The sequence below is a fragment of the Nelumbo lutea genome, chromosome 1, assembly GCF_056320005.1.
Source record: "Nelumbo lutea isolate HS-2025 chromosome 1, American lotus-T2T, whole genome shotgun sequence".
NCBI lineage: Eukaryota > Viridiplantae > Streptophyta > Magnoliopsida > Proteales > Nelumbonaceae > Nelumbo > Nelumbo lutea.
This window is the reverse complement of record NC_142684.1, coordinates 203,478,204-203,504,119: the sequence shown is the minus strand read 5'-3', so window position 1 is coordinate 203,504,119 and position 25,916 is coordinate 203,478,204. Positions and strand designations below refer to the sequence as shown.

The following is a 25,916-nucleotide window of genomic DNA, read 5'->3' as shown; positions in this document are numbered from 1 at the left end:
ACAGGATCAGCCCCTTTGTCGAACAAAGGTAATGGTCGGGGATGCACTCTCTCTGATGGAAACCAAACTGCTGGCAGTTGATTTCAATCGTTGAAATTTTGTTTTGCAAAATTTATATATATGATATATAGATATGTACAGTTTCAAAATATTTGCAAATGGTTTTAATTCTCGAGATCCATAGTAGCAGAGAGTGCAACACTGTTCCTTGCAGCCGAGGGAGAGGTCCTCTCTTGTCGGGCAGTGTTTGATCATTATGGGCTGAGAGGTTGAGTGTAAGGCCATTTAGGGTTATACCTGATGGGCTAATCTTGCATCTGCCCACAGTCCCTAGGTTTTTATAAGATGGCTTGACCCTAGGACCACTTAGTGTAAGTGTTGGGCCCATAGAGTCCATGTAATGGGCTCATGGGGTTCACTAGGCTTTCCAGTGAATTCGGCTAGGCCTTGTAACAGAGGCTGGGCCGAACCCATGTGGCTGATGTGTAGGTCGATGCTTGGGTCCCATGCCATACAAAGAAGCCCAACTAGGCAGTAGTTTGGAAGCCTATTGAGCACTTAATACATATTGGGCCTAAAGCCCATTTTGAATTGGGATGATTTGATCAGTCACTTAAAGGGGCGGAACTGAGAGTGCAACATTGTTCCTTGTAGTCGAGGGAGAGGTCCTCTCTTGTCGGGCAATGTTTGATCATTATGGGCTAAGAGGTTGAGTGTAAGGCTATTTTGGGTTATACCTGATGGGCTAATCTTGCACCCTGCCCACAGTCCCTGGGTTTTTATAAGATGGCTTGACCCAGGGACCACTTAGTGTAAGTGTTGGTCCCATGGAGTCCATGTGAATTCGGCTAGAGGCTGGGCCGAACCTATGTGGCTGATGTGTAGATCATTGCTTGGGTCCTATGCCATACAAAGAAGTCCAACTGGGTAGCAGTTTGGAAGCCTATTGAGCACTTAATACATATTGGGCCTAAAGCCCATTTCGAATTGGGCTGATTTGATCAGTAACTTGAAGGGGCGGATCTAAGATTAGGTTAAGCCAAAAAGGATTGGGTCTTGACCCTATCCACTCATGGAGACCAAATTCAAATTAGGATTTGAATCTGGTAATCTCCTGATAAGATCAAGAGTGGGACGATCTAATTTGCAGATAGGATTAAGAAGATTCCTTATCCAAATATAGATTTAGATTAGGATAACTCCTAATGGGATTAGGAGGTTTCTTAATCACTAAGAAAGGGAGGAGAAAACCCTAATTCGAATTACAAGAATTTGATCCCTAGGGAATTCGCAAATAACACTGCAACTTGAGATAGGATCTCAGAAACCCTAGAGAAGAGAAAGCAGTTCACCATCTTCTTCTCTAGCCTTCTCCTCCAACAGCCACCGCCATCTTATTGCCAGTTTGAGTTATCTGTGAAGGAAGATCAAGAAAAGTTCTGGATTTTGTGTGGTGCTCTCTGCTTCCATCGAGTTCTTCAGAAGAACCTGCTTCGTGGGACGAACACTGTTGGTTTTGCTCCATCATCGTTGTGTCATCTTCAGTGGGAGCAGTTCTTGGGTTTTTTCTTGGGTGTGAACACCATGGGAGATACTGCTTCTCCAAATTAGATATATCCCTTCCCTTCTCTTTTGGTTCAGATCTGGTTCAATTTTGATTCAAGTTAGATCCTTGAATACTGTATTCTAAATTGAGGGAATTTGACTCCCAGTTGGAAGAATGGCAAGAAATTTTTTGAAATTCGCCCACCCATTCCGCAACCTTTGGTGTCCATATGATGGATCTTACCATTCTTTCAGTGGTATCAGAGCAACAGGTTCGATTCTTGAATGAAATAAAATCAGATCTGAACCTATGCAAGTGGGCAGAAGGTGTTCTACTCGGATTTGCGCAGATTGTTTTTATTTCTAGTTTTTTTTTGGATGTGGAGCGATTTATCTGAATTTAATTTTTAAATCTGAAATTGATTTAGAATTGTTTTTTATTTATTTCTTGATTTATTGGGTTGTTCGTACTTGGAGATTGAGATGCAGATTCAACGCAGAATGTCTGCTCTTTTTGCAGTTTCTATTCATTCGGTCTGTAAATAATTTTTTTTTCTAGACTGAATGTATAGGATTCAATCAAGTTGTAATTAATTAATAGAAATTAGGTTTTCTATTTTTTTTTATTTCTTGATTGAAGTTGGCGGCGGTGCTGGAGGTTCGCAGATGTCGCTATTGCAATCTACATTTTGCAGTTTATGAAACTGCAACCCTGCGTTCTAACCTCTGTTTTGCAGGTGGATTTGGTATGAACAGTCCCATGTCTGATTTGTGATTGTCTATAATCAGAATTATTAATTTTAGATCTTTCTTGAATTGAAAATTAGTTTTGGACCATTCCAGACCAGATTGGACCAAAATTGTTTGGACCGAATCTAGGGTTCGAAGGAGACAGTTTTCAGTCCTGATTTCTCCCATTTTCAGGTCTGAAACTAATGTTTAATTGCAAGAGTTAATTCGGCCCAACTTGTGAAGCCCAATTTTAAAGAGTTAAAACTACAAAAGCCCATTTTGGTGGAAGCTATATGGGCTGAACTGCTAACTGCTATTCAGCCCATATACCTAGATAATGTTAATTGTTAATATTATGGACTTTTGGTGGGCTTGTTAGTGGGATTTACAGCATGTGATTGATTGGATCAATTCTTCCATTTCATGTGATGTGTGGATGTTTGATGTGTTGCGACCATGGGCCATAAGCACTTGGCCCATGATGATGTGATAGTGGCTCTTACGCACACCATGGCTGAACGCACACCATTGCCATGGTGTCCCTTGCAGTCATTGGATGACCCCTCCCTTCATGGTGGGCCCCACAACCCTAAAAGGAGTCGCATGCGGAAACCCTAGATGAATTGGGCCACCAAAAATTTGACTTTATGAAAGTCAGTGGGAGTCACTTTGGTTTGACCTAAATCAACAAGGGTGTAATTTTTGTTCCCTCCAGCAAATATGAGTGCATGTGATAGGGAGATTCATGTGATGAACTCTCTAAAGGCCTTCCATCATTAGCATGATGATGGGTCATTTAGTAATGAGAAAACACACCATAAAATTGGGGTATCCATTTGCTGTTGGATTTGTTAGAGTGTTTCATAAGATGATAGGGGTGTCATAGACCGATGTGGGAGGGGCTTCACCAGAAAATGAAAACTCTTTCACGGTACCTTGGCGTAACCTGAATATGATGGGTGAGCACTCACTGGACAGAAAGGTTTACCATAAAATGGCTATGAACCTTGTTTGATAGAGGCCAAAGGGAAAACTCATATGATGAGTGGATGTGATCCTTCACAGAAAGGTGGTGGGGTTATGCAGCCAAAATAGTTGGCTCCATGCACCCTATGTGATTTTCCACATTTCTAGAGACATTTCACTGTCTCCGTCGCTGAGATGGGAGGGAAATCTCAGAGATGAACAAATGGAAATGGAACATAAATTAAAAGCCATATCTATGTAGGTAACAAGAATCAAACTAAGATTGTAGATTAACGTTTTGCTATTTTACCAGAAAATGGCAAACGGTCAATTTGCAAAGCTTCTCGACGATAATAAGCTTAAGGGCCCAAACTATGCCGATTGGTACAAAAACCTTATGTCATAGCCTCTATAGATAATCCAATACAGAGGCAGTTCAATCAGATTGAACTCACCAAAGACATATTGCATAGTCCAAAAGGTCCTAAAGCAGTTCATTACTGCACAGATGACCAAGTGGCATCAAGTTCATGACCATTGTCTTCGGATGATGGGATACATAAACGAGCTAAAGGCCCTTGGGTCTGGGCTAGATCTGGTCACACAGATAGACGCCATTCTTAACTCCTTGCCTCCGTCCTTTAATATGTTCATAATGAACTATAATATGAACAAGTTGAATGTAAGCATTAAAGAGCTCAACAATATGTTGCAACGAGCCGAAGAACTGATTAGGAAGGATGAGCTGATAGCCATGCTTGTTGAAGCTAGAAAATCAGGTAAGAAGAGGAGGGCAAAGAGGAAGCCCTAGAAAAAGGCCACTAAATCTAAGAAGCAAAAGAAAGACAAGGCATCGATGCCTGTCACTTCTACAAGCAGGCCGACCACTGGAAGAGGAACTGTCTTGCCTATCTAGAATATAAGAAAGGTAATTTCGAAACTTGTGTCATAAAAACTAATCTGTTAGTTACTTCTGTGTCCTGGTGTGTTGACTCCAGGGCTTCAACTCATGCGTGTAAGCAGAAGGCTGAGTGAAGAAGAAGTGACACTTTACTTGGGGACTTCTGCAAGTGTTGCAGCTATGATGAGACAAAGTTCATTCAAAATTTGGCTACAACTCAACCCCGAACCCAACCTATGAACAGGCCTAACCCGGTCTCAGTGTTTTATAGGGTGATAATTGTTGGCACCGCATGCAAATTGCCTGGGTTATGTATTCAGGCCCTGCCCACAACAAAGATGCAAGGCTGTCTTGGGCCATGATCACCCTTGGTGCCTTGTGCAAGCAAATAGAGGCTTTGTCTCAAGTTCTGTGAACATCTCACCACCTCAGGCCTCAATCTGGCAAGGCATGCAAGTGTAATATAAACAATAGTATATTTGTAAGAAAAAATAAAGGTATATATATGTATTGTATTGATAAGTTATAATCTCTAAGTACTTAATAAAACTTTATCTGGCTGGTCACAAATAAAATATGACAATTTAAAATTATTAAAAAAAATATCGTCTAAAACAATTTAGCAAACAAGGCATTGAGATCCACTGCAACAACACTTCATGAGATGAGAAGGCACGGAAAGCAACACAACTAACCCAACCCCTAGGTTTCTCAAATGTGATGTTTCCTGATTTGGGTTTCTTTTTTTTTCATTTGGACATATGGAGCAATTTACAAATTACAACTCAAATGTGGTAAATTCGAAAGTTAGTGTGCATGGAGGAAGCTGAACTAGCTAGAACCTAGAGGAACTCCGTGTGGCAGTACTCCCATAATAAGAATGGCTCATCCATTTGTAATCCGAAGTTATTGGCTACAGGCGACATCAAAGACGAAGAGAAATCAAACATGTTTGGAGTTATGGTGTGGTCGATTACTAGATCAGGCAGATCGAACAAAGCGTCTTCATCTGTGGATGGAAATATTGATGAGAATTCTTGATGTGTGTGCATGCTACACATTGTTTTTATTGTTTCATACATGGTTTTTATGATAAATCTTAATGGTTCTTGCCCTAATTGAGCTGAATTTCAGGAAAATAGGAGTTTGGAACAGTTTGATAGAGCATGAAGACATGATGATAGTGCTGCAAAGGAGCACTTTGACCTAGGAGAATAGAGGCACAACCGCAGCTTATTGGGAGGCACCAGGAGGCGGCTGATTTTAGCAGAGTTTGAAGGGGAGTAGGACTCTAAAGCTGCAAGAAAGAGTATAAAAGAAAAAGAAAAAGAAGAAATTAGGGTTCAACTTCTTGTTAGGAACCAAGGGAGAAGTGCTAGGAGAAAGATCACAAGGCTGCCGAAGGAGAATTGGAGAGGAGAAAGATCACAAGCCACACGCAATGATCATTTTCCTCTACCCTTCATCGATCAAATGCTAGAGAGACTAGCTGGTCATGAGTTCTACTATTTCCTAGATGGGTACTCGGGCTATAATCAAATTCCAATTTCATCCGAAGATCAGGAGAAGACCACCTTCACATGTCCTTACGACACCTTTGCTTATAGGAGGATTCCATTCAATTTATGCAATGCTCTAGCAACATTTCAGAGGTGCTTGATGGCTATATTTTTTGATATGGTGGAGAATTTTATGGAGATTTTCATGGATGATTTTTCAGTCTTTGACTCTTCCTTCGATGCATGTTTACATAACTTGAAAAAAAGTACTCAAGCATTGCAAGGAAACTCATCTAGTGATAAAATGGGAAAAATGTTACTTCATGGTAAAATAAGGTATTATACTTGGACACAAGGTTTCATAGAAAGGGATTGAGGTTGATAGAGCTAAGGTGGAGATAATTGAGAAATTACCACCACCAACATTTGTCTGGTCCGTGAGAAGCTTCTTGGGGCAAGCAGGATTCTACAGATGGTTCATTAAGGATTTCTCCAAGATAGCTAAGCCTTTATCCAATCTATTACAGAAAGATGTGCCATTCGATTTTACAAAGGAATCCTTAGAAGCATACAATATCTTGAAGGATAAGCTGACCAATGCACCGATCATGGTAGCACCAGATTGGACACTCCCTTTTGAGTTGATGTGCGATGCGAGTGATTCAGCAGTTGGAGCTGTTCTAGGACAAAGATTGAATAGAAATTTCCAGCCAATTTACTATGCTAGAAGGGCCTTGAGCGGAGCTCAACAGAATTACACCACGACGGAAAAGGAACTACTAGCGGTAACTTTTGCTTTTGACAAATTTTGCTCTTATCTAATCTTGTCCAAAGTTATTGTGTATACAAATCACTCAGCACTCAGACATCTACTTGTAAAGAAGGATGCAAAGCCAAGGCTGATCAGATGGATCTTGTTGCTTCAAGAGTTCGATGTCGAAATCTGTGAAAAAAAGGGCACCGAGAACCTGGCTGCAGACCATCTCTTCCAGCTAAACGATTCAGATTTGGGAGGGAAGACCACAAGTGTCCTCCGATATGAATTTCCTGACGAGCAACTCTACTCAATTTAGGTAGATACATCCCCTTGGTATGCTGATTTTGCCAACTTTCTCATAGGAAACGTCCTCCCTCCTAATCTTTCATATCAATAGAGGAAGAAATTATTCTCTGATGTGAAACAATATTTGTGGTAGGACCCCTTTTTGTATAAGCTTTGTGTAGATCAGATCATTCAGAGGTTTGTCCCCAACGAGGAGACGGAGTGGGTGCTCCAATATTGGCATGACCGAGAAGCAGGAGGCCATTTTGGAGCCAACCGCACAACAACCAAAGTGCTATAATCAGGTTTCTATTGGCCCACCTTATTCAAGGATGCTCATAAGTATCTGTCCGCATGTGACTAATTCCAAAGGACAGGTAACATCTCTTGACACAATAAAATGCCTCTTACTAACATATTAATATGTGAAATCTTTGATGTATGGAGTATTGACTTCATGGGACCCTTCCCAAATTCTTTTGGAAATAAATACATCCTGGTTGTTGTTGACTATGTGTCTAAATGGGTGAAAGCCATGGCTTTACCCACAAATGACTTTAGAAGAGTAGTCAAATTCCTTAAAAAGCTATTCACTCGATTTGGCACACCCCACGCCATAATTAGTGATAGGAGAACTCATTTCTGCAACACCCAATTTGAGCGACTGATGCAAAAATATGGTGTCACACATAAATTAGCAATCCCATATCACCCCAAAACCTATGGCCAAGTTGAATTAGCTAATAGGGAATTAAAAAGAATTTTGGAGAAGACGGTAGACTCTTCAAGAAAAGACTAGTCTGTTAAGTTAGATGATGCATTGTGGGCATATAGAACTGCATACAAAACATCTATTGGCATGTCCCCATATAGGTTGGCTTTTGGCAAACCATGTCATTTACCCGTTGAACTTGAGCATAAAGCATATTGGTCCATGAAGTTATTGAATTTTAATTTGCAAGCCGCAGGTGCACAGAGACGGATGCAACTAAATGATATGGATGAATTCAGACTTGCAGCTTATGAGAATGCCAAGATATTTAAGGAGCGAACCAAACGATGGCATGACAAGAATTTATTGAGGCATGACTTTCAGGTAGGACAGCAAGTACTGTTATATAATTCTTGCCTTCGGTTGTTCCTAGGTAAGCTGAAATCGAGATGGTCCGGACCTTTCACCATATCACAAATTTTCCCTCATGGAGCTGTAGAGGTGATGCACCCAGCACAAGGCACGTTTATGGTCAATGGTCAGCACCTCAAACCATATATAGTGGATGGAGCATTGCCTACCCCATCAACTGTATACCTAGATGATCATTGATCACACCGAATGCCGAGCTTCAGACAGAAAACAAGCACTTATCGGGAGGCAACCCAATGTCTATAAGTAGTTTCTTTTTTTTTTCCATATCATCAGAGTTCTTTTATGATTTTAGGTTTTACTTTCATTGATTATTGATCACTCCTAGTTGCTCTCCATTCTCTCCTCCTAGATCTTTTTGATCCTTAGCAGCTAGATGGTCCATGACAATGGAGCCACTTCAGATTTCTAAAAGTTGTTCAGGGAAGTTCTCTCAACCCCCTTAGACTCTTGAATTCCTACTCTCTACATTGCTAAACCGTCTTTGCGCTCTATCAATATGAACGTTGAGGACAATGTTTATGATGTGTGGGGGAGGCTATAGTTATGCACCCGTATACATAAATGCATTGATAGGCTGCATAAACTAGTAAGCTCCTCAAAATTAATTGTTGTCTATAAAGTGAATTCACAAGAGAGAATATGATGAAGTTTGAGGAAAATTACTTGTAAGTGTTATAATTTGTTTCTGTGACTTATTCAATTTTATCACAATATATGAGGATTAGGAAGTCGAATAGGATTTTCATCATGGCCAACACTAATTCTATTCATGTGTATAGTTGTACTTGATTGAAATTTTAATGAACACTCAAGCATTGGGTGAACACCATGAACTGTTAATGCATGAATAAACTTTGACAATTGAGAAAAAGAGGACAATAAGGAAGCAAAATTGTCCCTAGACAAAGTCCAAACTACTCCGCTGTCATGAATTGAATAGTAAAACTAGCGGTTCATGATATGAGTTCAGTCCCAACTCCACTATTTCAAGTTCAATAGTAAAACTAGCAACTTGGAATATGAGTAATGTCATCTGCCTCTAGCCCATGACCTTTGTGAGATGGAGCATAAAATGCACTCACACTCAGAAACAAAAAATTATAATAATATATTCTTTCGGTGGCGACTGAGGTTCAAGGGGGCAAAAATATAGTTGGATATTCAATTTAGTGCATTGACAAGAGTTAAGATCAAGCTCGAGGTGATGGTTAGTCATGGTGGTCAAGGAGCTACTATATACTGAATGGAATTGAGTGCTGGAGCATGAAGAATCTCATGTTCTTCCCGTCCTTCGTTCTTGTGTATGTGGTAAGAGTGGCTTGTCATGGGGATGAATTAGAATACTTATGTATGATTTCCGATCACTTAATGCATTCTCATCCTAGAATTCATGCGATAGATAGGAGTAATTTGGGGGAATGGCCAGTTTATGATTATTATCTTTGTTTGAGGACAAGCAAAAGCTTAAGTGTGGGGGTATTTGATGTCTGTGCATGCTACACATTGTTTTTATTGTCTCTTACATGGTTTTATGATAAATCTTAATGGTTCTTTCCCTAATTGAGCTGAATTTCAGGAAAACAGGAGTTTGGAACAGTTTGGCTTTAAAAGAGCAATGAAGACATAGTGATAGTGCTGCAAAGGAACATTTCGGCCTAGGAGAATAGAGGCACAACCACAGCTTATTGGAAGGCTCCAGGAGGCGGCTGATTTTAGCAGAGTTCAAAGGGGAGTAGGACTCTAAAGTTGTAAGAAAGAGTATAAAAGAAAAAGAAAAAGAAGAAATTAGGGTTCGACTTCTTATTACAGGAACCAAGGGAGAAGTGCTGGGAGAAAGATCACAAGGCTACTGAAGGAGAATTGGAGAGGAGATCGAGAATTCATGCAGAAGTTTTAGGTTGTCTTCTTCTTTAATTCAGTGATTTTGGTAACCTAGGTTCAACTAAGGTTTTCTTTTGTTTGAATCTTTCATTCTTTCTACCATGCTAACCATGATTGATGTTATTTCAGATCTATGATTGATCTTTTAAGCTAACCCAATTGATAGTTATTTAGTATTAGGGTTTATTGATTAGGGTTTTCAATAGTAAGAGTAAATTCAGCTGATCTGCTCTTGTTTCTTGGATTACCTATATTGGTTGAGAAAGGGTTTAGGTAATTGGACCAATTGATCAAGAAAATGAATTGAATGTATCTTAGCGATAATTTACATGATTCATTTGGCATTCATTCAGCAAGAACTGATATCATTCAATTTTCTTGTCCTTAGTGCATGTACAGTAATTAAATTCTTGATAGAGATATAAGGGTTGTTACTCATAGATAGATTGGCATGTGCTCGAAAGAGGTTGTTCATAACAAGAAGGAAATCGCCAACCCATAACTGAAATCAACTTTGGTTGGATAGTTTAATAAGATAACCACTGAACCGATTATGCAATCATTTTTTTGATGTGCTTTCTCTATATAATTAGGGTGGTTTAATTCGAGAACACCTAGGATAGTTAGCTAATTAGGAAGTAATTCATTGATTTTTGGATTATCAGATAACATAAGGCAGATTTAGTACTAGTAGTTGTTAGATTAATCCTCATGGGAACGATACTTTACTCATCATTATATTACTTGATCGGTTAGTGCACTTTCTAGTGTAGTTCTAAACACATAAATTCTCCTCGGGTATCATCGTTTGACGTGAAGGTGAGACTTGGGGAGTCAAAAATTGGAAATTCTGATCTGCTCCACTCGCATTGGTCTTTGGTTTCAACTTCACAACTTGCTGGTTGCTCGTCAAATGTGGCTGCGGCTACTTTGGCAGTAGCGGCCTTGATGTCTTTGTGTGATTAGCTGGCCAAACGGGGAAGCTCATGAGCCAGTTTAGGGAACTTGAGGAAAACTGAATTTTCTTTGATAGCGAGTGCAGCAACATCATGGGCTCGAGCAGCCATCTCTGGAGTGGGGAATGTCCCAAGCCATATTCTTGATTTCTTTCTTGGCTCATGGATTTCCGTTATCCACTTAACCCAACTATGCATCCTCACTCCATGATAATTAAGATGATTCCCGATGTTACTATTGGTCTTTTGCCGCCTCCTAGCTTCACTCGCATTTTTCACTTCTTGGACTACTTCCTTTGAAACCTTCGGAGTTTTGTTCAATTTCGCAAAGGAATTTAGACCCAAAAATGCCGTAGTAGAAGAGGAGATTTGAGCAACTTCATAGGCTATCATGACTACTTCTTCCACAATGGAGGAGAGCTTCAAACTTTGGACGAAGAAGTAGGACTACTGTAGGAGAGAATATGAGAAGCGGCACAAGAAAATAGAGAAAGTAGTTCAACTTTTATTATTAAATTATTATTGGAGAGGAAAATAAAACAAATAAATTAATTACGAGAATGGCCCTTGGGCCTTGGCATGAAGTGGGCATTAACCTTATTATTATTATTACTAGCAGGGACCCGTGAGATGCACGAGAAAATTTGAACGATTTAATAATTTTATGTAATATTGATTTATAAAGAATAATTATTGTTAATTGAATATGAATAAATATTTTTTAATAAATTTAGTTTTGTTAATAACTTATAGTAATTTAAATAATTTTTATTTTTTTTATTATTTTTATATGAATTTTTTATTAACTTTAACTAAACACAAATAATTATAAAAACTAACTTTTTTATTAATTCCACTAATAATTAATAAATATATAGGAATGACAATGGATTGGGTTCAGCGCATGGCATCCCATCCCATTCCCCACCCCATAGTCAAGATAAAGGAATGAGAGATCCATCATATGGATAGCTGAACCCTACAGGTAGGTTGGGCGGAATTTCAAAAATTTCTCTCTCTCCCATGTGGTAATCACATTCCCTATTTTAGAAAACTGCATTTTCAATGATCAATCTTGAACCCTAAACCAGACCAGATCTGAAACAAAAAGGTAGGAGAGGGATATACCTGATACAGAGTAGTAGTAACTTCTAATGAAGGTGTTCATGCCTAAGGAGATCACCAAAGAGTGCTCCCACTGAAGATGACATAGCGTAGGGTGGAGCAGAATCAAAAGGGTGGTTCTTTAGCAAGAATCTGATTCTTCACCAAGAATCTGATGAAGGGCAAGTGAGCACGACTTCAGATCAGTTTTCTCCAAAAACTAATATCAAGAACCTTTCTTGATCGCTCCTATAGATGGAGATCGAACTGGCAATGGCAGCAGCAATAAGAGAAGGCAAGAGCAGAAGATGGTGTCATTCCAACCGTAGTTGTCTTCTCTCTTGTATCAGTAATCTGATTGGGTGAATTGGGGTTTGCTCAACTCTTCTATTGAAGGGAAGAGAGATCCATCGTATGGACGCCCGAATCTTGTGGAATAGAATGGGCAAATTTGAAAAATTTCTTTCCTACCTACTAGGAATCGTATTCCCTATTTTAGAAAAATCATATTTTTCAAGGATCAATCTTGAACCAAGAACCAAACCAGATCTGAACAAAAGCAGTAGAAGAGGGATATACCTGATATGGAGAAATAATATCTCTCAATGGAGGTGTTCATGCCCAAGGAAGGAAACAAAGACTGCTCCCACTGAAGATGGCGCAATGTAGGATGGAGCAGAATCATTAGCATTCTTCAAAAGAACCAAATCCTTCGCAAGAATCAGCTGGATGGCATGTAAGCACTATTTCCAATTAGTCATTTCACAAAGAACTGATATCAAGATCCAATCTTGATCACTCCTACTGAGAATAGGAAATCGAACTAGCAAATATGGCAGCGACAAACAAGAATTTTCGCAAAGCTGCTGAATCTCTAAAAGGCTGCCGCCCCCTCTTCCTTTTATAAGCTTAAAGGGATGAGCTCCTAATCCCATTAGGCGTTGCTAATCCAAATCATATTTGTATCAGAATTCCCTTTAAGTGATAAGGGAAAACCCTTATCTTATCTGCAGATTAGATCAGCCCTCTCCTAATCCTATTTGGAGGTTTCCAGATCTGAATCTGTATTTAGATTTGGACTCTCTGAGTGGATAGGGTAAGACCCTATCCTATCTGCCAATCTAATCTCAGATTCGCCCCTTCCTTAACTGATCAAATCAGCCCAGTTTGAAATGGGCTTTAGGCCCATTACTAGTATGTGATCACTTAGCCTTCCAAACTGCTACCCAGTTGGGCTTCCTTGTATGGCGTGGGACCCAAACATTGATCTACACATCAGCCACATGGGTTCAGCCCAGCCTTTGTTACAAGGCCTGGCCGAATACACTGTAATGGACAATGCACCCCTTGAAACCCATCAAATGGGCTCTATGGGCCCAACACTTACCCTAAGTGGCCCCTGGGCCAAACCACCTCGTAACACCCAGGGACTATGGGCATTAGCCCATTAGGTATTTGCCTCAATGGTCTTACACTTAAGCTCTCAGCCCATAATGATCAAACATTGCTCGACAAGAGAGGACCTCTCCCTCGGCTGCAAGGAACAGTGCTGCACCTTCTGTTCACATGGATCCCGGGAATTAAAACATTTTGCAAACGTTTAGAAACCATAATATATATGCTTTTATATCTCATATAAAATATATTTTGCAAAACAAATCTAAACGATTGAAATCGGTTGCCGACAGTCTTGATTTCCATCAGAGAGAGTGCATCCCCGACCATTACCTTTGTCCGACAAAGGGGCTGATCCTGTCACTATGATCACCCACTCAGATGAATTCTTGGATTGTCCCAACATACCTAGGTTTTGACCCCCGCTAAGGATCTCACTGATTGGCATATCAAAGACAGCCCAATCCAACATCTAGTGCAGCATCATAATCGAGTCTAGGGGTCAGGTGTAACTTTCCTATTTTGCCCATCAATCTCCAAGGTCTAGGGCAATACTGAAAATCTGGTCCGATTCAAAGATTCAATTAATCCTACACTACATGTGCCTTGGGTCTCACCCTGGCGGCTGAGACAGGCCACTCCAACATTTGGCAGCACACCAGTGTCAGCTTTGGCAGGATAAATCTTCCCAGACTTATCCAACGGCTGTGAACATTCTAAACTAACACGAGTCTCATAAGTGTTCAGTTTAAGGGTATTACACAGAAACACACCACAAGAACATGAATCAAATATGTACTTTATTCATTTACAATAAATTCATAATGTACATCATTCTGATTGGAGTTAAGGGCATACAACTGTCTAACAGCTCCCACTTGCACTTAGGTCCAATCTGGTATAAGCCGGAGTCCCATACTCTTCACGTTTTTCTCAAACACATTCTGTGTTAGTGGCCTAGTCAATGGGTCTGCTACATTCTCCACTGACACTACCTTCTAAATCAGGACGTCCCCTCTACCAACAATCTCCCACAGTACATGGTACTTCCCCTCGATGTGCTTCGACTTCGAGTGGGCTCATGGCTCCTTAGCCTAAGCAATCGCTCCATTATTATCACACAACAACAGGATGGGTGATGTGCTGGATAGAACTACTCCCAATTCGTAAATGAACTTCTTCATCCACACGGCTTCCTTGGCAGCTTCACTTGCGGCAATGTATTCGACTTCAGTTGTGGAGTTTGTCGTGGACACCTGTTTGTTGCTTTTCCAACAAACAATACATGATCCTATCGTGAAAATATACCCATATGTAGACTTTCTATCATTTGGATTCGACTGGAAATCAGCATCAGTATAGCCCTGGATTTGTAGTGAACTACCATCGAAAACCAAACAAGGTACTTAAGTATGCATTTCACAGTAGCCCAGTGCTCTTGCCCTGGGTTGGCCTGAAATCTGCTTACCACACTCACTGCCTGAGCAATGTTAGGATGAGTGCACATCATGGCATACATGATGCTCCCTACAGCTGAGGCATAGGGAGCGTCCTTCATGCCCTCAATCTCGTCAGAGGTCTTGGGAGATATCTTCTTGGAGAGAGTGACTCCGTGCCTGAAAGAAACATTTTCCTTCTTGGAGTTCTTCATGTTGTATCTCTTGACAATTTTGTCAATGTAAGTAGATTGGGATAATCCTATTATCCGCTTCGATCTATCTCTACAGAGTCAAACACCTAGTATATAGGAGGCTTCTCCAAGATCTTTCATAGAGAATTGCTGCGAAAGTCACACTTTCACCATAGTCAACATTCCTACATCATTCCCAATGAGTAGAATGTCGTCTACATACAGAACCAGATATGTAACCTTATTCCCACTGGGCTTCCTGTAAACACAGGGCTCATCCGAGTTCTGCTCAAAGTTAAACTTTTTGACAATAGAGTCAAACCAGATGTTCCAACTCCTAGAAGCTTGCTTAAGTCCAGATTTGGACCTATTTAGTTTACATACCATGTGTTCCTGACCCGTAGCTATAAAACTTTGCGGTTGCTGCATGTAGATATCTTCAGTAAGATCTCCATTCAGGAACACAGTTTTCACATCCATTTTCCAAATCTCATAGTCATGGTATGCTGCTACAGTTAGCAGGATCCTAATAGATTTAGGCATGGCCACAGGCGAAAAGTTCTCCTCATAATCGATGCCCTCTTTCTGAGTGTACCCTTTCACTACTAGACGAGCTTTGACAGTCTCAACCCTACCATCGGGGCCCTTCTTCCTCTTGTAAATTGATAGCTATAAATATATAACCCTAGCAAGTGCACTAGTTATCAAGTAGTATAAAATATTGTTCCTACGGGGATTTAACAAAATAAGTATTAGAACCATAGTCTTCTCTAATTATTTGGACAATCGAAATTCAGTTTTGAGCCAGAACTACTGAAAATAAAAACTACTAGAGTCTAGATTCCATTGGTCTCCATTGAGTCCATCTCAGCTCTAATGGCATCTACCCGCTTAAGTGAGTCTATGTCCAACATAGCTTCTGCATAAGTCATGGGATCCTCCTCACTAGTCAAGGCTACCACCAGGTAACTATCTTGGTCACAAGAAAAATGGACTAGTGGCCTGGATACCCGGGTAGATCTTCTAGGTTGGTCACTACCTGGAACTTGTAGGATACCTCCCACTACATCTAAGCTCTCATCATCAAGAACAATTTCCTAATGATGATTGTTCAGGATATAATCTTCCAAGAATTGTGCATTTTGACTACAGAACACCTTCTGCTCACTTGGGTCATAGAATAGGTAACCTATAGAGTCTTTTGGGTAGCTTACAAATAAGCAACGACTGGTCTTGGATTCCAAAGATCATAGGGAGTCTTCAAAACTGATTTGGTTGGAACCCGGTTCAGCACATATATCGCAGTCTCCAATGCGTATCCCCAAAAGGATGTGGGTAACTCTGAATGGACGAGAAGTGACTGGACCATATCCAATAAGGTCCTATTCCTCCTCTCTGAAACACCGTTAAGTTGTGGTGTAGCGGGAGGAGCCAACTGTGATACTATCCCATTGACCTTCAAGTAGTCCCTAAATTCGTCAGAGAGATACTTGCCACCTCGATCTGATTGAAGGGACTTAATTTCACTCCCTAACTGTTTCTCAACCTCTTGTCTGAACTCTTTGAACTTTTCAAAGGATTCAAACTTATGTCTCATTAGGTACACATAACCGTACCGAGAATAATCATCGTTAAATGTAATGAAGTACACGTGCTGGTTACGGGTCCTAACACTCAGGGGCCACATACATTAGTATGTATAAGGTCAACCGTGCCTGTACATCTTTTAGGCTTACCATTAAATGGCCGCTTTGTCATCTTACCCTGAAGGCAAGGCTCACAAGTGGGAAGATCTTCTACAGTTAGAAAATCCAAAGGACCATCTTTTACCAGTCTTGTGATTTGGTCAATATCGATATGGCCAAGTTGGAAATGCCACAGGCACGTGGGATTAACTATATCACATACTCTTTTCTTGGGGATATCAGCTGACGTAGTTTCGACTATGTTAGTTTCTAGAGAATGATGTAGAACATGGAGACCGTTCTCCAGTTCCCCATATGCAATGAATTTATTATTTCTTTTAATAGTAATCGTATTACTGAAAAACACAAAATATCCATTCGCACACAGTTTAGAGACAAAAATCAAATTTCTTCTTAAATTTTGCACAAAAAGACAATCTTTAAGTACAATGGATCATTCTCTAAAAATTAACTCTACGGTTCCTATTGTCGTAGTTGCAGCACTTGCAGAAGTCCCTAAGTATAGCGTCACTTCACCTTCATTCAGCCTTCTGCTTACCTTGAACCCCTGTAGTGAGTTACATGCATGAGTTGAAGCCCTGGAGTCAATACAGCAAGACGCAGAAGCCACCAATAAATTGGTTTCTATGACACAAGATTCGAAATTATCTTTCTTGGATTCTAGGTATTGAGGATAGTTCCTCTTCCAATGTCTAGTCTGCTTGTAGAAGTGACACGCATCCAATGCCCCGTCTTTCTTCTACTTCTTGGGTTTGGCAGCTTTCTTCTGGAGCTTCTTTGCCTTCCTCTTTTTCTTTCTCAATTTGCTAGCTTCAGCAAGCATAGCCACAGGTTCATCCTTTTTAATCAAATCCTTGGCCCTCTACAACATATTACTGAGTTCCTGGATGCTGACATTCAGCTTTTTCATATTGTAGTTCATTATGAACGGATTCAAGGAAGGAGGCAAAGAATTAAGGATGGCATCCACTTGCCTGCCAAGATCTAGCCTAGATCCAAGGGCTTCAAGCTCATTGATATAACCCATCATCCGAAGATAATGGTCGTGAACCTGTTGCCCCTTGGACATCTATGCGGTCATTAACTGTTTCAAGACATTCTGCCGAGTAGAATGGTTCTGCTCTTCGTACATCATCTTTAAACTATCTAATATGTCCTTGGCTAATTCGATCTAATCAAACTGCCTCTGTATTAGATTGTCCAGGAAGACAATGACATAGCAACGGGCTAGGGAGTTTTTATCCTCCCAATCTTGGAATTCCCTCTTTCTGGCCTCAGAAGCCCTGTCACCTGGACGCTCTGGGGCAGGATTTTTAACTACATTGTCTAGTTTTTCAGAGGTTAAGACCAGCATGAGGTTATGGTACCAATCAGCATAGTTTGGGCCCTTAAGCTTGTTGTCGTCAAGAAGCTTTGCAAATTGTCCGTTTGCCATTTTCTGATAAAACAACAAACATTAGTCCACAACCTAATTTGATTCATGTTCATTACATAGATATGACTTTTAATCTATGTACCATTCCCATTTGTTCATCTCTGAGATTTCCCTCCTATCTCAGTGACGGAGACAACGACTTGTCTCTGGAAATGTGGGAAACCACATAGGGTGCATGGAGCCAACTGTTTCAGCTGCAAAACCCCATCACCTTTCTATGAAGGATCATATCCACTCATCATATAAGCTTTCCCTTTGGCCTTTGTCAGACAAGGTTCATAGCCATTTTAGGGTAAACCTTTCTGTCCAGTGAGTGCTTACCCATCATATTCATGAACACCAAGGTACTGTGTGAGAGTTCCCATTTTCTGGTGAAGCCCCTCCCACATCGGTCTATGACGCCCCTATCGTCTTATGAAACACTCAGACAGGCCCAACAGCAAATGGATAGCCCATTTTCTGGTGTGTTTCCTCATTACTAAAGGACCCATCCTCATGCTAATGATGGAAGGCCTTTATAGAGTTCATCATATGAATCTCCCTATCACATGCACTCATATTTGCTGGAGGGAACGAAAAATTACGCCCTAGTTTAATTTAGGTCAAACCAAAGTGGCTCCCACTGACTTTCATAAAGCCAGATTTCGGTGGGCCCAAATCGACTAGGGTTCTGCACGTTTCCTCTTCAAGAGGTGTGGGGGCCACCACTAAGGAAGGTCATCCAATGACCAACAGGGACAAAATGGCAATGATGTGCATTCAGCCATGGTGTGCGCAAGAGTCACTATCGAATCAGCATGGGCCAAGCACTTTTGGCCCATGAACGTAGCACATCACACATCCATACATCACATGCAGGGAAGAATTGATCCAATCAATTAATATCTATAAAGCTGATTTTAAAGCCCATTTTAATCCATAATATTAACCATTAATATTATCTAGGTATATGGGCCGAATTAGGGTTGAACAGTTTGGCCCATATAGCTTTATCTACGAAGTGGGCTTTTAGCAGTTTTAATAATTTAAAATTGGGCCTTTACAGGTTGGGATGAATTAAACATTCAATTAATTATCAATCCTTAGGCCCATTAGTGGAAGAATTAGGGCTGACATTTAGCCTTGATCGAACCCTAGATTCGATCCAACTAGTTTGGACTAATCTGGTTCGAATGGGTCTAGGGTTTGATCACAGTTTGCAGTTTCATCAACTGCAAATCGCAGATAGTGATTCTCCCATCTACGAAATCTCCTTCCTTGCACCGCCATCTTCGATCCAAAATAAAATAAAGAGAAAACCTAATTTCTATTAATATTACATCAGATTGAATGCCTATACATTCAGTCTAAAAAATAAATAAATAAATATTTTATAGACCAAATGTAATAGAATAATCAAGAAACTGCAAAATCGCAGGTTCACTACGCCAATCAAGATTTCGATCTCCATGTGTACGAACAGCCCATAAATCAAGAAAATTATAAAGAACAATTCTAAATAATAATCAGATTTATAAAATTTAATTTCAGATCAATCGCCCAATAACTGGAAAAAAAATTTCAAGAAAAGACCCTGTATCTACACAAATCGGGTAGAATGCCTTCTGCCCATTTGCGTAGGTTCAGATTTGATCCAATTCGGTTCAAGACTTGAACCTAGCTCTGATACCACTGAAGGGAAGAGAGATTCATCATATGGATGCCTGAATCTTGCGGAATAGAATGGGCGAATTTAAAAAATTTCTCTCCTACCTACTAGGAATCGTATTCCCTATTTTAGAAAAATCATATTTTCAAGGATCAATCTTGAACGAAGAATCAAACCAGATCTGAACAAAAGCAGTACGAAAGGGATATACCTGATACAGAGAAATAGTATCTCCCAGTGGAGGTGTTCACGCCCAAGGAAGGAACCAAAGACTGCTCCCACTGAAGATGCCGCAGTGCAGGATGGAGCAGAATCAGTAGCATTCTTCAAAAGAACCGGATCTTCGCAAGAATCAGCTGGATGGCATGTGAGCACTACTTCCAATTAGTCTTCACAAAGAACTGATATCAAGATCCAATCTTGATCACTCCTACTAAGAATAGGAAATCAAATTGGCAGATATGGCGGCGGCAGGAAGGAGGCGGCAAGAAAGAATTTTCGCAGAGGTGCTGAATTCTTTCTTCTGTGACTTCAGCTCTGAAGAGAATGTGAATATGAATCTCTAAAAGGCTGCTGCCCCCTCCTCCTTTTATAAGCTTAAAGGGATGAGCTCCTAATCCCATTAGGAGTTGCTAGCAGGAAGGAGGCAGCAAGAAAGAATTTTCGTAGAGGTGCTGAATTCTTTCTTCTGTACCTTAAGCTCTGAAGAGAATGTGAATATGAATCTCTAAAAGGCTGCTGCCCCCTCCTCCTTCTATAAGCTTAAAGGGAGGAGCTCCTAATCCCATTAGGAGTTGCTGATCCAAATCATATTTGGATCAGAATTCCCTTTAAGTGATAAGGGAAAACCCTTATCTTATCTACACCTTGCTTAAGTTCATATATGGATCTATTTAATTTACATACCATGTGTTCCTGACCTACAGCTATGAAACCTTGCGGTTGCTGCATATAGATATCTTCACTAAGATCTCCATTCAGAAATGCAGTTTTGACATCCATTTGCCAAATCTCGTAATCATGGTATGCTGCTACAGCTAGCAAGATCCTAATGGATTTAAGCATGGCCACCAGTGAAAAGGTTTCCTCATAATCGATTCCCTCTTTCTGAGTATACTCTTTCGCCACAAGATGAGCCTTGTAGGTTTCAACCTTACCATTGGGGCCCTTCTTCCTCTTATAGATCCATTTGCAACCAATTTATTTTACCCCAGGGGGTGGATCTACTAGAGTCCTGACTCCATTGGTCTCCATTGAGTCCACCTCAGCTCTCATGGCATCTACCCACTTCAAAGAATCTATGTCCAACATAGCTTCCATATAAGTCACGGGATCCTCCTCATTGGTCATAGCTTCCACTAGGTAACTATCCTGGTCATAGCCGAAATGAACTAGAGGCTTGGAAACCCAGGTAGATCTTCTAAGTTGGTCATTACCTGGAGCTTGTGGGACACCTCTCACTACCCCTGAGCTCTCCTCATCAAGAACAACTTCCTGACGATGATTGTTCAGGATGTAATCATCTTCCAAGAAATGGGCATTTTGACTACATAACACCTTCTATTTTCTTGGGTCATAGAATAGATAACCCACGGAGCCTTTGGGGTAGCCTACGAATAGGCAACGAAGATTCCAATTTGTCTGCACTGGTTCTTTTAACATATGCCAGACAACCCCAAATCTTCAAGTGTCTTACACTTGGTTTCTTTCTGGTCCAAAGCTCATAGGAAGTCTTTGAAACTGATTTGATTGGAACCTAGTTCAGCACATATATCGCAGTCTTTAATGTGTAACCCCAAAAGGATGTGGGCAACTCTGAGTGCACGAGAAATGATTGGACCATATCTAATAAAGTCTTGTTCCTCCTCTCTGATACACCGTTTTGTTGTGGTGAAGCAGGAGGAACTAGCTATGATACCATCCCATTGACCTTTAAATAGTCCCTGAATTCATCAGAGAAATACTCGCCACCTCGATCCAATCGAAGGGTCTTAATTTCTCTCCCTAACTGTTTCTTGACCTCTTGTCTGAACTCTTTGAACTTTTCAAATGATTCAGACTTGTGTCTCATTAGGTACACGTAACCATACCGAGAGTAATCATCGGTGAATGTTATAAAATAAACATGTTGGTTACGTGTCCTAACACTCATGGGACCACATACATCAGTATGTATAAGGTCAAGCATGCCTGTACATCTTTCAGGCTTACCGTTAAATGGTTGTTTCGTCATCTTACCCCAAAGGTAAGGTTCACAGGTTGGAAGATCTTCTATAGTTAGAAAATCCTAAGGACCACCCTTTACCAACCTTGTGATATGATCTATGTTAATATGGCCAAGTCGGTAATGCCACAGGCATGTGGGATTAACTGTATCATGGGTTCTTTTCTTGGGGATGTCATCCGATGTAGTTTCGGATATGTTAGTTTCCAGAGAAGGATGGAGAACATAGAAACCATTCTCAAGTTCTCCGTATGTGAGGAATTTGTTATTTCTTTTGATAGTAATCGTATTACTAAAGAAAACAAAATATCCATCCGCACACAGTTTTGGAACAAAAATCAAATTTCTTCTCAAATTCCGTACATAAAGATAATCTTTTAGTACAATAGTTCATTCTCTGAAAATTAACTCTACAGTTCCTGTAGCTATAGCTGTAACACTTGCAAAAGTCCCCAAGTAAAGAGTTACTTCTCCGTCACTCAGTCTTCTACTTATCTTGAACCCCTACAGTGATTTACACGCATGAGTCGAAACCCCAGAGTCAATACACTAGGAAGCAGAAGTTACCAACAAATTGGTTTCTATGACACAGGATTCAAAATTACCTTGTCTCTTGGATTCCAGGTACTGAGGACAGTTCCTCTTCTAATGGTCGGCCTGCTTGCAGAAGTGACAAGCATCTGATGCTGTCTTTCTTCTGCTTCTTAGACTTAGTAGCTTTCTTCTAAGGCTTTCTCTTTGCCTTCCTCTTCTTCTTGCCCGACTTGTCAGTTTCAACAAGCATGGCAATGGGCTCATTCTTCTTAATCAGTTCCTCGGCCCTCTGCAACATTCACCTTCATGACATGGTCAAGCCCGGATCCAAGAGCCTCAAGTTCATTAATATAACCCATTATCCGAAGACAATGGTCATGAACCTGTTGGTTCTTGGACATCTGCGTGGTCATGAAGTGCTTCAAGACCTTCTGTCGAGTAGAATGATTCTGCTCTTCGTACATCATCCTCAGACTATCGAAGATATCCTTGGACAATTCGATCTAATCAAAATGTCATTGTATTGGATTATCCAAGGAAACAATGATGTAGCAACGGGCTAGGGAATTCTTCTCTTTCCATTCCTGGTAGTCCCTCCTGTAGGCCTCAGAAGCCCTATCACCCGAACGCTCCGGGGTAGGATTCTTAGCTACTTTGTCCAGTTTTTCTGATGTCAGGACCAGCATAAGGTTACGGTACTAGTCAACATAGTTTGGGCCCTTAAGTTTGTTCTCGTCCAACAGTTTAGCGAATTGTCCGTTTGTCATTTTTGATAAAAAGCAAACATTAGTCTACAACCTAATTTGGTTCATGTTATCTACATATATATGGCTTTTAATCTATGTTCCATTCCCATTTATTCATATCTGAGATTTCCCTCCTATCTTAATGACGGAGACTGTGAATTATGTCTCTGGAAATCTGGGAAATCACATAGGGTGCATGGAGCCAACTGTGAAGGATCGTATCCGCTCATCTTATGAGTTTTCCCTTTGGCCTCTGTCAGATAATGTTCATTGCCATTTTAGGTTAAACCTTTCTGTATGGTGAGTGCTTACCCATCATATTTGTGAATGCCAAGGTACCGTGAGAGAGTCTTCCATTTTAGGATAGGCCCCTTCCACATCAATCTATGACGCCCCTATCATCTTATGAAACATTCCAACATATCCAACAGCAAATGGATAACCCAATTTTATGATGCGTTTCCTTATTATTGAAGGACCCATCTTCATGCTAATGATGGAAGGCCTTTAGAGAGTTCATCACATGAATCTCCCTATCACTTGCACCCATATTTCAGGAGGGAACAAAATTATTACGCCCTAGTTTAACTTAGGTCAAATCAAAGTGGCTCCCATTGATTTTCATAAAGCAAGATTTAGATGGGCCCTAAACGGCTAGGGTTCCGCACAATTCCTCTTGATGAGGTGTGGGTCCCACCATGAAAGGAGATCATCCAATGATCTTAAGGATACCATGGCAATGTTGTGCATTCAGCCATGGTGTGCGCAAGAGTCACTATCGTATCAGCATGGGCCAAGTACTTATGGCCCATGAATGTTGTACATCACACATCCATACATCACATGTAGGAACAAAATTGATCCAATCAATTAATTTCTGTAAAACCCATTATTAACTCCATAATAATCTATAACATTACTGATTAATATTATCTAGGTATATGGGCTGAATTGCAAAGAGCAGTTTGGCCCATATAACTTTTATGCAGTTAATGGGCTAAATCAGTTTTAACACATTAAAACTGGGTTTTACAAGTGTGGGTCGAATTACATCTTGTAATTAGCCATCAACCCCTAGACCCAAGAATGAAAAATTAGGGTTGAGAACATCCCCATTGAACTACAGATTCGGTCCAACCAGTTTGGTCCAATCTGGTTCGAATGGGTCTAGGGTTTGATTTTTAATTCAAGATTTAATTCAAGATTTTGATATGAAATTAAATTACTAGTAAAAGATATTCAAGAATCAGTAGAAGGGCTGTTCGTAGATCTTCTACCCTGCAAAACAGGGGTTAGCTCACAGCTTGCAGTTTCTTAAACTGTAAATCGTAGATAGCCAAACCCTAATCTATGAAAATCCTTCCTTTTGCGCAATCTGCTTCGATCTTGATTGAAATAAAATAGAAAAACCCTAATTTTCTATTAATATTACATCAAATTGAATTCCTATACATTCAGTGTAAAAATTAAAAAAAAAATTAATTACAGACAAGAATGTGAAAGAACTGCAAAGCGTAGATTTCTTGTGCCAATCAAGATTACGATTTCCATCGTACGAACAACCCATAAATCAAGAAAAATATAAAGAACCATTCTAAATATAATTCAGATTTATAAAATTTAATTTCAGATCAATAGCCCTTAATCTGGGAACCGATTTCACAAAAAATCATTAATCTGCGCAAATCGAGTAGAATGCCTTCTGCCCATTTGCGCAATTTTAGATCTGGCCAATTTTGGTTCAAGATTTGAACATGGCTCTGATACCACTGAAGGGACGAGAGATCCATCATATGGACAGCCAAACCCTATGGGTAGGTTGGGCGAATTTTCAAAAATTTCTCTCTCTCCCATGTGGGAATCACATTCCCTATTTTAAAAAACAACATTTTCAATGATCAATCTTGAACCCTAAACCAAACCAGATCTGAAACCAAAAGGTAGAAGAGGGATATACCTGATACAGAGTAGTAGTAACTCCCAATGAAGGTGTTCACGCCCAAGGAGATCACAAAAGACTGTTCTCATTGAAGATGACATAGCATAGGGTGGAGCAGAATCAGTAGGGTGGTTCTTCAGCAAGAACCTGATGTGTCACCAAGAATCTGATAGAGGGTGAGTGAGCATGACTTCAGATCAGTTTTTTCTCCAAAAACTGATATCAAGAACCTTTCTTGATCGCTTCTACAGGTGGAGATCGAATTGGAAATGGTGGCAGCAATAGGAGAAGGAAAGAGTAGAAGATGGCGTCAATCCAATTGTAGTTGTCTTCTCTCTTGTATCAGTAATCTGATTGGGTGAATTGGGGTTCACCCTCCTCCTCTATTTATAGCCTTAAAGAGAGGTTCTCCTAATCCCATTTGGAGTTTCCTACTCCAAATCTTGTATTTGGATCTAGACTCTCTTTAAGAGATAAGGGTAATCCCTTATCTTATCTACAGATAAAAATCAGCCCTCCTAATCTAATTAGGAGTTTCCTAATCCAAATCTTTATTTAGATCTGGATTCTCTGAGTGGATAGGAACAATCCCTTATCCTATATGCTGATCCAAATCCCAGAATCGCCGCTCTTTAATTAATCTAATTAAACCAGTTCAAATTGGGCTTTAGGCCCATTAAGTCCATGTGCTCACTTGTCCTCCAAACCGTTGCCCAGTTGTATATCCTTGTATGGCGTGGGACCCAAACATTGATCTACACATCAGCCACATGGGTTCAGCCTAGCATCTTTTACAAGGCCTAGCCAAATTCACTATAGGTGATAGTGAACCCCTGAGCCCATCACCATGGGCTCTTAATGAGCCCAACATTTACACTAAATGGTC

General features: G+C 40.3%; 1 pseudogene; it reads right to left on the bottom strand.

Moving 5' to 3' along the window:
• Window positions 1–10,675: 10,675 nt before the first annotated feature.
• Window positions 10,676–11,062, bottom strand: LOC148880460 (dehydration-responsive element-binding protein 3 pseudogene; annotated as a pseudogene).
• Window positions 11,063–25,916: the final 14,854 nt, after the last annotated feature.